This window comes from Lontra canadensis, unplaced genomic scaffold (genome assembly GCF_010015895.1).
Source record: "Lontra canadensis isolate GAN:19392208 unplaced genomic scaffold, GSC_riverotter_1.0 scaffold14, whole genome shotgun sequence".
In the NCBI taxonomy this organism is placed as follows: Eukaryota; Metazoa; Chordata; class Mammalia; order Carnivora; family Mustelidae; genus Lontra; species Lontra canadensis.
This window is the reverse complement of record NW_022631008.1, coordinates 388596-400816: the sequence shown is the minus strand read 5'-3', so window position 1 is coordinate 400816 and position 12221 is coordinate 388596.

Genomic DNA, 12221 nt, shown 5'->3' with positions numbered 1-12221 from the left:
ATGATTAATAATTAATAAATGTCTTTAGAGCTGCTAGAAGTAAAAATAGGTGCTTATTATAGAAAAATAGGATGTATTAAAAACAATATAATTAAAATTATTCACCAACCCATCTCCTAAGTGAACTATTTTTTTTAACAGTTTGGTATTTTAAAAAAAAGTTTGGTATTCTTTTGAGAATATTTAAAATAAACACTTTTGAAATAAGCACAGTATAGTTGTTAACATTCTGTGTCAGTTATGTGCCAGGAGCTTTACTATGTATTTACACATATCTCAGTGAATAATCACAGTGGTCATGTAAGATATGATCTATAATTTCCCCCATTATACAAAATTAATGAAGTACAAAGAGATTAGGCAACTCGTTCAAGGTTACCAACCTAGTAAGTGCTTAGAGATAAATTTTATCTAGTACCTAGAACTGAAACCCAGATAATTTAATTTTTTTAAAGATTTATTTATTTATTTGAGAGAGAGAGAGTGGGGTAGGGGCAGAGGGAGAAAACCTTCAAGCAGACTCCTTGCTGAGCATCAAGCCTAACGTGGGGTGGTGGGGCAGGACTGGTTCTCATAACTCTGAGATCATGACCTGAGCTGAAATCAAGAGTTGGCACTCAATGCACTGAGCCACCCAGGCACCCCTCCAGATAATCTAATTTTAAAGGCTGTTTTTTCTACCTTTCTAGCCTGTTCTGTTTTATTAAAAATATTTTATCTTTCTTAAATATTACTTTTATTTTTATTTTTTGGGGGGTGGGTGTAACAGAGAAAGAGAGGGAGACAGAGAATCTTAAGCCAGAAAGCAAACAAAAATTAACAAGTATTGCATCATTAGGATGACAAAAACAAAGAAAAGCCAGAGACAATAGAAGTAAAGGTAACCCCTCTAGCCATAGCTGGGGAAAATATCTTACAATGACATGATAGAGGAGAACAACGAGAATTCTTCTATGTTGCTGAGAGCTTATAAATTCATATGACCATTTTGGAAAGTATAATAATTTAATACTGTCTAATAAAGTTGACTATAACCTTTCATTACAAACTATAAACACTAGAGAAAATTCTGTGCATGTGTTCCTGGAAAAATGCACAATGATGTTCATAGCAGCACTGATTGTAATAGAAAATCTGAAAACACATTAATTTGCCTAACAGAAGGAAAAAATCAACTGTGATACATTTACACAATGGCTTACTATTCATCAGTTAGAAAGGATAAACTAATGCTACAGTCTCAATAACCATGAAGACTAAACATGGATGAAACTTGAAGGCATTTGCTAAGTAAGATAAGTTAGACAGAGAAAGACAAATACCGTATGATCTCACTAATATGGGAAATCTAAAAAAAAAAAACAAAAAAAAAACTGAACTCATAAATACAGAGAATGAATTAGCAGTTGCTAGAGGAAGGAGCTAGGGATGAGGGAAATGGGTAAAGATTGTCAAAAGTACAAACTTCCAGTTATAAGACAATTGAGTTCTAGGGATACAATGTACAGCATGGTGACTACAGTTAATAGTATTGTATCATATACTTGAAAGTTGCTAAGAGGATAGATCTTAAAACTTCTCATCACAAGAAAAAAAAGTTGTAGCTACAAAAAGAGATAGATATTAACTAAACTTACTCAGATAATCATTTTGTAATATTTATACATGGTTCAAATGATTATGTGGTACACATTAAGTGTTAAATGTCATTTATATCTCAATAAATTGAAGAGAAGACTAGAAGGTATTCTATTAAGAGAAAACACAAATAAGAAAAAGATCTACATAACAAGGTGTAATAAAAATGTTTTAAAGGATAAAAATCTTTGTACATTGATAAAAATATACATTTATAGGAAAAGAATAAAAAGTACACAGTAATTATGCAACTAAATGCTGATAATTATTGCCTCTAGTATGATATTATTGAGTGAGACAAATAGTCTTAGGAAAGAAGCATAAGTACTTTATTTCACTTGTATGATTATTTTTAAATGGGTGCTTATGTTAATCTTTATACCTTTCTGAATATACAACATAATAGTTAAAATGAAAAAAGAGGAAGTAGATAAGATTTTTAAGGTACACACCTTTAATAATGAGACCATAAATATGTAGCAAAGAAATCCTCCTAATAATGAGCTCATGGTAAAAAAAAAAAAAAAAAAAAAAGAGTCAATCTCATAGTAACAACAGAAAAGTAGTTGCCAGGGGCTAAAGAAGGGATAGGAATAGGAGAGGATGGTAAAAGGGTACAAACATTCAGTTATAAGATGAGTAAGTTTTAAGGATCTAATATACAGCATGGTGGTTATAGTCAATAACACTGCATTTTGATAGATTCCTGCCTCACATTGAGGTTTTTTATCCATTTTGAGTTTATCTTTGTGTATGGTGTAAGAGAATGGTCAAGTTTCATTCTTCTACACATAGCTGTCCAATTTTCCCAGCACCATTTATTGAAGAGACTGTCTTTTTCCAATGTATTTTTTTCCTGCTTTGTTGAAGGTTACTTGACCATAGAGTTGAGGGTCCATATCTGGGCCCTCTACTCTGTTCCACTGGTCTATGTGTCTGTTTTGTGCCAGTACCATGCTGTCTTGGTGATCACAACTTTGTAGTAAAGCTTGAAATCAGGCAACGTGATGCCCCCTGTTTTGTTTTTCTTTTTCAACATTTCCTTAGCAATTTGGGGTCTCTTCTGGTTCCATACAAATTTTAGGATTGTTTGTTCCAGCTCTTTGAAAAATGCCCGTGTAATTTTGATCAGAATGGCCTTGAAAGTATAGATTGCTCTAGGCAGTATAGACATTTTAACAATGTTTATTCTTTCAATCCATGAGCATGGAATGCTCTTCCATCTTTTTGTGTCTTCTTCAATTTCTTTCATGAGTGTTCTGTAGTTCCTCGAGTACAGATCCTTTACCTCTTCGGTTAGGTTTATTCCCAGATATCTTATGGTTCTTGGTGCTATAGTAAATGGAATCAATTCTCTAATTTCCCTTTCTGTATTTTCATTGTTAGTGTATAAGAAAGCAACTGATTTCTGTACATTGATTTTGTATCCTGCCACATTACTGAATTCCTGTATGAGTTCTAGTAGTTTGGGGGTGGAGTCTTTTTGGCTTTCCACATAAAGTATCATATCATCTATGAAGAGAGAGAGTTTGACTTCTTTGCCAATTTGAATATCTTTTATTTCTTTTTGTTGTTTAATTGCTGTTGCTAGGACTTCTGGTACTATGTTGAACAAGTATGGTGAGAGTCATATTCCTGATTTCAAAGGGAAGGCTGTCAGCTTTTTCCCCATTGAGGATGATATTCACTGTGGGTTTTTCATAGACAGATTTTATGAAGCTGAGGAATGTTCCCTATATCCCTGTACTTTGAATTGTTTTCATCAGCAATGGATGCTGTATCTTGTCAAATGCTTTTTCTGCATTGACTGAGAGGGCCATGTGGTTCTTCTCTCTTCTCTTGATTTGTTCTATCACATTGATTGATTTGTGAATATTGAACCACCCTTGCATCCCAGGGATAAATCCCACCTGGTCATGGTGGATAATCTTTTTAATGTACTCTTGGATGCTATTAGCTAGGATCTTGTGGAGAATCTTGGCATCCATATTCATCAGGGATATTGGACTGAAATTCTCCTTTTTGGTGGGGTCTTTGCCTGGTTTGGGGATCAGTGTAATGCTGGCTTCATAAAAAGTTTGGAAGTTTTCCGTCTGTTTCTATTTTTTTAAACAGCTTCAGGAGAATTGGTATTATTTTTTCTTGAATGTTGGGTAGAATTCTCCAGGGAATCTCTCAGGTCCCGGGCTCTATTTTTTGGGAGGTTTTTCATCACTGCTTCAATCTTGTTTCTAGATATTGATCTATTGAGGTTGTCAACTTCTTCCTGATTCAGTTTTGGAAGCTTATAGATTTCCAGGAATGCAACCATTTCATCTAGGTTGCTTAACTTATTAGCATATAACTGTTGATAATAATTTCTGATGATTTTTTCTATTGCAGTAACCTCTTCCACATCGGGCACAGTAACTTCTTTCAAGATATGTCTCCAAAGGAAAAGGAAACAACAGCAAAAATGAGCTTTTGGGACTTCATCAAGATCAAAAACTTCTGCACAGCAAAGGAAACAGCCAACAAAACAAAGAGGCAACCCACAGAATGGGAGAAGATATTCTCAAATGACATGACAGACAAAGGGTTGCTATCCAAGATCTATAAAGAACTCCTCAAACTCAATACAAACAAAACAGATAATCATGTCGAAAAATGGGCAGAAGACAAGAACAGACACTTCTCCAAGGAAGACATACAAGTGGCTAACAGAAACATGAAAAAATGTTCATCATCATTAGCAATCAGGGAGATTCAAATACAAACTACATTGAGATACCACCTTACACCAGTTAGAATAGCCAAAAATTAATAATATAGTAAACAGCAAGTGTTGGAGAGGATATGGAGAAAGGGGAACCCTCTTATATTGTTGGGTGGAATGCAAGTTGGTGTAGCCACTTTGGAAAACAGTGTGGAGATTCCTTAAGAAATTAAAAACAGAGCTACCCAATGACGCTGCAATTGCACTGCTGGGTATTTACCCCAAAGATACAGATGTAGTTAAAAGAAGAGTCACCTGTACCCCAATGTTCATAACAGCAATGGCCACAGTCACCAAACTGTGGAAAGAAACAAGATGTCCTTCAATGGATGAATGGATAAAGAAGATATGGTCCATATATATAATAGAGTATTATGCCTCCATCAGAAAGGATGAATACCCAACTTTTGTATTAACATGAATGGGACTGGAAGAGATTATGCTGAGTAAAATAAGTCAAGCAGAGAGAGTCAATTATCATATGGTTTCACTTACTTGTGGAGCATAAGGAATAACACGGAGGACATTGGGAGATAGAGAGGAGAAGTGAGTTTGGAGAAATCAGAGGGGGAGACAAACCATGAGAGACTGTGGACTCTGAGAAACAAACTGAGGGTTTTGGAGGGGAGGGTGGTGGGAGGTTGTGTGAGCCTGGTGGTGGGTAATAGAGTAGAACCTAACATTCTCATGCAAAAAAGATAAATATGTGAGGTGATGACGTGTTAATTAACTAGATGGTAAGAACTGTTTCATAAGGATACATAGATAAATCATCATGAGGGTGCCTGGATAGTTCAGTCATTAAGTGTCTACCTTCGCCTCAGGTCATGATCCCAGGGTCCTGGAATCAAGTCCCACATCCAGCTCCCCACTCTGCAGGAAGTCTGCTTCTCCCTCCCCCACTCTCCTTCCTGTGTTCCCTTTCTCACTGTCTCTCTCTGTGGAATAAATAAATAAAATCTTCAAAAAAAAGAAAAATCATCATGATGTACACTTTACATATCTTACAATTTTATAAGTCAATTAAAGTTAAAACTAATTAATTAAATTGTCTGTTCCCATTCTTTAATTATAAAACATTACTTAATATGATAATAAATTACTGAGACACAAATATAACAGTAACCTACCCAGTATGAGAGATTTTTACTTTTATTAAACAATTGAGTTACTTCTTTTTAATTCAGAAGTAATTCAGAAGCAATACTTTTTAATTAAAAGGCTATAACATATAACATATGTGTACATTTACTTTAAGACGTATCAAAAATTGGTTTTTATTTCTACCAATTTATTAGAACATTCTTAGTTTTCAGACTAACCCACATAGATTAAAGAAAACAGAACTATCCTCCTAGTGTTCCTTTCATAAGAGAGTATAACATTTTTCTTTTGCTCTTGCTTGCAAGTTAGAATACTAAAAACTCACAGTTTATTATGTCATTCTTGCTCAGATTTGTGGTATAATTCACAACCATCGTATGTGTGATATCATTGTGCTAGGTCAAATCCTATGGAAGAAAGAGCACATCAGTGGAGTTTAAAAGTATAATTTTTTGAACATAGTCTAGAGAATTTTGGACTGAAAATCGAAATCCCCCAATATATTGAATTCATCTCCTCAAGAAAATGAAGTATGTTTTTATTGAAAGTTAATAAAAAATACAGAATGCAAATAATAAGGAATCATACCTACTTATCTAATTAAGGAATCTAGCTAGTAAACTAGCTTTCTATTTCTACCAACTATCACCTATATTTTTATCTATCTAAATTCCTGAAAGCCTTATCTTTTATGGAATTTACTGGGTGAGGAATTTCAGACTCATATCTGTATCTCCTTTTAAGTGTTAGCTAGGAGGGAAGAGATAGTAAGACTATTCCATCTTCTCTTTTCCTATATCCCTCATTAGAAACTATTCAAATGTCAAAGTACAAACAAGGTGAAGAGTCAGGGACTTTTAAACAATATTTCATCATTGTTTTTCTGATTGTACCCAGATTTTTCCTAGAACAATTTTTTCCCCATGGTTGGGTTGTTAGGAAACAATGTGTCTGATTAAGAGTCATTAAAATGTAATGATTAAACCAAACATAGTTTAAAGACAGAAGTAAGTTCCAGTCTCAGATGCGTAAACCTGAGGAATTTATTTAATCTCTCTGAGTGCCTTGGTTGTGTCATTTGTTGAGAATCCCCATAGAGTTGGTGTGGGTATTAAATAAGACAAACTGTGTAGTGTTTAGCACAGACACAGGTACAACATACAAGCTGAATATAAATTAGCTGGTATTATGCTTCTCTGCCTCCTGGGGAATATATCCTTCTTTAACTTTCAGTACTCAAGAAAGAGGAGTCTGGGGGTACCAGGGGGCTCAATTGGTGAAGTGTTTGACTCTTGGTTTTGGCTCAGGTCATTATCTTATCGTCCTGAGATCAAGCCCCATATTGTGCTCCATACTCAGCACAGAGTCTGCTCCAGATTCTCCTTCCCCTCCCCAGACTTCCTCTCTCTAAAATAAATAAATAACTCTTTTAAAAAAAAAAAAAAAAGAGGAGTATGGAACACACTATTTTACACATTGTGCAGCATCTGAGCGGGGAGTAAAGACCACATCTTAGTTGTTTGCAGCTTCACTTGGTAGTATATTAGTTTTCTATGTCTGTTATAATAATTACCGCCAATTGGTGGGTTACATCATTTATTCTCTTATAGTTATGGAGGTCAGAAATCCAAAGTCAGATTCACTAAGACCAACTCAAGATGTCGCGGGGCTGCATTCCCTCCAGAAGCTCTAGGGGAGAGTCCATTCCTTGACCTTTCAATCTAATCTGGCAGTTGTCAGCATTCCCTTTTTTGTGGCTATGTTACTCCAACATCTGCCTCTATGGTTACAGGACTCTCTCCTCTTCTGTGTGAAATCTTCCTCCATCTCCCTTTTACAAACACACTTTTGATAACTTTATAAAAGTGTTCACTCAGATGATCTAGAATAACCCTCCAATATCAAGATCCTTAACCTGACCACATCCAACATCTCTTTAAACATTTCCAGATTCTAGGGATTAGTACCTGGGTATTTGGGGGAACAATTTTTCAGCCTATCACAGCAGCTTACCCTCCTAGTCATATTATTTCTTTTTTTAAGATTTTTTTTTTAAGATTTTATTTATTTGGGGGAGGCACAAGCAGTGGGGTGGAGAAGGAAGAGGGAGAAGCATATTCCCTGCTGGGCAGGGAGCCTAACACAGGATTCCATCCCAGGACCCTGAGAACATGACCTGAGCCAAAGGCAGCTGCTTAACCAACCAGGACAACCCAGCACCCTTGTTTATTTATTTGAGAGAGAGAGAGAGAGAGTAAAGAGCACAAGTGTGAGGGGCAGAGGGAGAAGGAAAGAGAATCTCATGCGGACTCCACGCTGAGTGAGGAGCCCAACATGGGGTTTGAACTCACAACCCTAAGATTAGGACCTAAGCCAAAACCAAGAGTTGGAAGCTTAACTGACTGCACCACCCAGGAACCCCATACTGATTATTTCTGAATTGCCACTCTCTCTTTGTCATAGAATTGGCCAAAATAAGATTCTTTGGTTTAATATTTGCCACACATATGTGACCAATTAAATTCTACAAAATGAGTTGGTTTTCCTCAAGATTTTAATCACAGACTTTGGGGTCTAGATTCAAACTGCTTGGCCTCAAAAATTGGCTCCTCCATATACTATGTGTTTTTTATGTTTATTTAAGTTTATTTAAGTTCTCTGTACCATAACTTTCTCACTTATAAATGGAAATAATAGTTATTTCATAAACTGAATGTGAGGATTAAAATAAATCACACTTGTAAAATGCATGCAATAATATCTAGCACATTACTAAAGGATATTATTTTTATTATTATTATGCTGTTGTTGTTCTTAAATGGACTTGCATGGAAGTGTATTTTTTAATCAGTGATGACAAACATGGCTATCAGGTGCAAAAGGGAATGTGATTCCATGACTCTACTACACTAAAGAGAACATGGAAACATTGAATATAGCAGGAGTCATGTGGCAGTCCCCAGTGATTTCCAACTTCTATCCTTAACTCAGCAGCAGATAAAAACCATAACTGAAATTTCAAAGTTAACACTTTTGAAAGAAACCAAATACTATTCACAAATTATTTAAAAGGGTTTATGGAAGCCACCAAAGAAAATCTAATGGTCACATTTTGGAATATATTATTATTAGAATCAATGGAATTTCTAGTCTAAGGTGAATTGAAAAGAATTTTTCACCTATGTATTGCACATTAATTTTATAATGAAAAGCATTATCATTGTTCTTCCATTTCTAACTTGTGTATATAATATACATCTACATGTCTTATGTGTATATATATGTGTGTGTGTGTGTGTGTGTGTGTGTCTGCATGTACACTGTATTTATACCAACCGTCTTTACTTTGAATGGTTTTCAAAGTGCTTATCAAATGCATATTTATTGAATGATGTTGGTTGTATTCTAGCTGCAGCATGGTGATAAATGATGGCGTGTTAATTCCTGAGACATCCTGATTCAACATTAGAATTTCAATATAAAAAACTATACTACATGAGAGTATATAAAAAGTCTTCTACTAGTAATAACTATAATTAATAATTACACAATGCTCTGTGGATTACCACATCATTCTAAATTTGATCCTCAAAAGCATCAAATGATTTGCTCATGATTTCATAGCTAGGTCTTTAAAAAACTCAGAAAATTAATCTCAGATTTAAATTTCTATGCTTTTTTACCTTACCTTGCTCCTTTCAAAGGCCCAAAGGATAAGAGCTATAAAATTTCAAAGGAAAGAGTGTTCATTATGATCTGAGAATCATAGAAGAAAATTCACTGAAGTAGCTGAATTTTAATCTTTTTTTTAAGTAAACTCTACCCCTAACTTGGGGCTCAAACTTAATGACCCAAACATGAAGAGTCTCATGCTCTACCAACTGAGGTAGCCAGATGTCCCTTACCTCAATCATAATACATAAAACGTAATGGCTTAAAGTCAAGGAGAGTATTACTGGATAAAGGGAACAGCATCAACCAAAGTTTACTCATTGAGAAAGTGGAAGTGGAACTCGGAATTATCAAGTCAATAAATACAATCCCTTCACTGAAATATGAAAAATAAGGCTAATATAAAATTGTTGAAAGACTAAGAAGCACAGATTTTATTAAGTAGACAATAGGGGGTTAAAGTTTTTTAAGAGAAGAATGATATGCTGCATAATCAGTAAAAAGAAGATAAGGAAACCAGCTGCATGCAGGATGGAAAGGAGGGTGTAGTGGAAGGTTGCTGCCAGGGGCATAAAGCAGACCTTTCCTAGAGCCTCAGAAGAGTGGGGGGAAAAAAAAAAGTACAGAGTGTGATAAAAACAACTGAAAAGGATGTGTTGATTTAGAAAAAAAGATAATAGTATTTTTAGCTGCCTACTAAATAATCATTCTTTTTATATGTTGCTGGACATGATTTTTTTAAAAAAGATTTTATTTATTTATTTGACAGAGATTACAAGTAGGCAGAAAGGCAGGCAGAGAGACAAGAGAGGAGGAAGCAGGCTCCCCGCTGAGCAGAGAACCCGATGCGGGGCTCAATCCCAAGACCCTGAGATCATGACCTGAACCGAAGGCAGAGGCTTTAACCCACTGAGCCACCCAGGCGCCCCTGGACATGATTTTCTAAATTTTTTTTTATTAAGATAGTTGAACCTATATTCATAGAATATATTTGTGCTTAGAAATCTTAACTTCAGATAATTCTCTGATTTCGTATTAGGATACATTGAACAAGAAAGAAAATATTTCCTCTATTTTCTGAGAATTGGTTTAGAAGTATTTATTCATTGAATGCATGAAAAAATTTACCATGCATCTATAATTGTTATATATTTTTTGCTGCATTGATCTTATCACCATAACATCTCACTGTGTCTCTAGTAATTCTTCTTAATCTGAAAGTATGAGACGTTTTTGTTTCAGTGATATGTCTCAAAGAAATTTAGAGAAAAATTGTGCATATGTATTCATACATGTATGTATAAACTTATACATATGTATGTGTGCAGTCTTTTATATTGACCCATATATTTATAATTTCTGGTGTCCTTCTTTTTTTTTTTTTATTTTGCATAATTCAGTTTACCCACGGGTACCATTTCCCGTCATTACGATTTTTTTTAGCATTTCCTAAAGTGGAGTTCTGCTCACAAAAAATTCTCTCTGGTTTCAATATTTATTTGGCATTCAGGTTTGAGGATTAGTCTGGTAAGTTACAGAACTCTCTATGAATAGTCTCTTTTCTGTACTTTGAATGTACCATTTCAATGTCTTCTGGGTTATATTATTTCTGATGAGAAGTCAGTAATTAATTGTTAGTGTTTCCTATATATATTATGCCATTTTTTCTTGTTGCTTGCAGTATTTTCTTTTTATGTTTGGCTTTTATTGATTTAACTACAATGTGGCTATGTGAAATTTTCTTTGGATTTACATTGTTTTGTATTTATAAGTTAATATTTTTCACTGAATTTCAGAAGTTTTTTAGCCATTGTTTCCTCAAAAACAATTTTTTTTTTCGTTTTCTCTCTTCTCTTTTTCCTCCCAGACTCCACTAATTATAGGGTCCATTTAATATGGTCCCACAAGTCTCTGTTACCTTATTCATCTTTTGTTCTGTTTTGTTTTTATATCTTTTCTTCTCTCTGTTGTTTAACTGGAAAATATTAATTTCATTTGTGTAATTCCCAGTTCTGTATTGTGATTTCCTATCTTTTTGTCATTAATACTAAATTTACCTCTAAATCTTAATTCATACCTTACTCTAGTCCTTTGAACAAATTTGAAATAGTTGCCCTGAAGTTTTTATCTGCTACATCCCACAATTGGGTCCATTCAGAGTCAATTTCTAATGACTGCTTTCTTTCCTGATTGTGGTTCCCATGTTCATGCTCCATCAGTCATTGTGAATAATATGTTTTGAAGACTTTGGGATCCAGACTTCTTTTTTTTTTTCCTACTGAAAATTGTTGCCCTTATTTTGTTATAGTAGGCATTTAACTTGCCAATACTCAGACTGAGAAATCTTTTTTTTTTTTAAAGATTTTATCTATTTATTGGACAGACAGAGATCACAATAGGCAGAGAGGCAGGCAGAGAGAGAGGTGGAGGCAGGCTCCCTGCTGAGCAGAGAGCCCGATGTGGGGCTCGATCCCAGGACCCCGGGATCATGACCTGAGCTGAAGGCAGAGGCTTAACCCACTGAGCCACCCAGGCACCCCTAGACTGAGAAATCTTAAACTTACTGTTTTTCCTTCTGCCAGATGTTACTTTCTCAGCTTGGTCCCCTGGGAGTCTCCCATGAGCTTGTATAGCTTAGTATTGATTCAAAGATCAGGCAGAATTTATATTCAGATTTTGAAACTTACTCTCTTGGATGTTTCTTTGCTTCTGGGGTTTGCTTCCAATCTTACCATGAGACTCAGTTCTGCTCAGAAGCCTCCCAAACTGTACATGGGTTTAGCAACACACTACCAGAAGAGCAAACCTGCAAATCTCACCAGGAGCAGTTCTCTCTCTTCAGATTAGGTAGTCTCTGATTTCTGTACCCTTCTGCACCAGACTCTCCTGGGTCTCCCATGTGTTTGAAGTGTTATGCAGTTTGTCTGCCCTTCGGGACTCTTCTGTGCACCTTGAGCCAGAGATACTGCCAATTGCCGCTGCCTGAACTGGGTGCATCAGGGTTAAAGAGCTCCTCACACAAGAAAGTCACACATTTGAGTGCTTGTCCAAT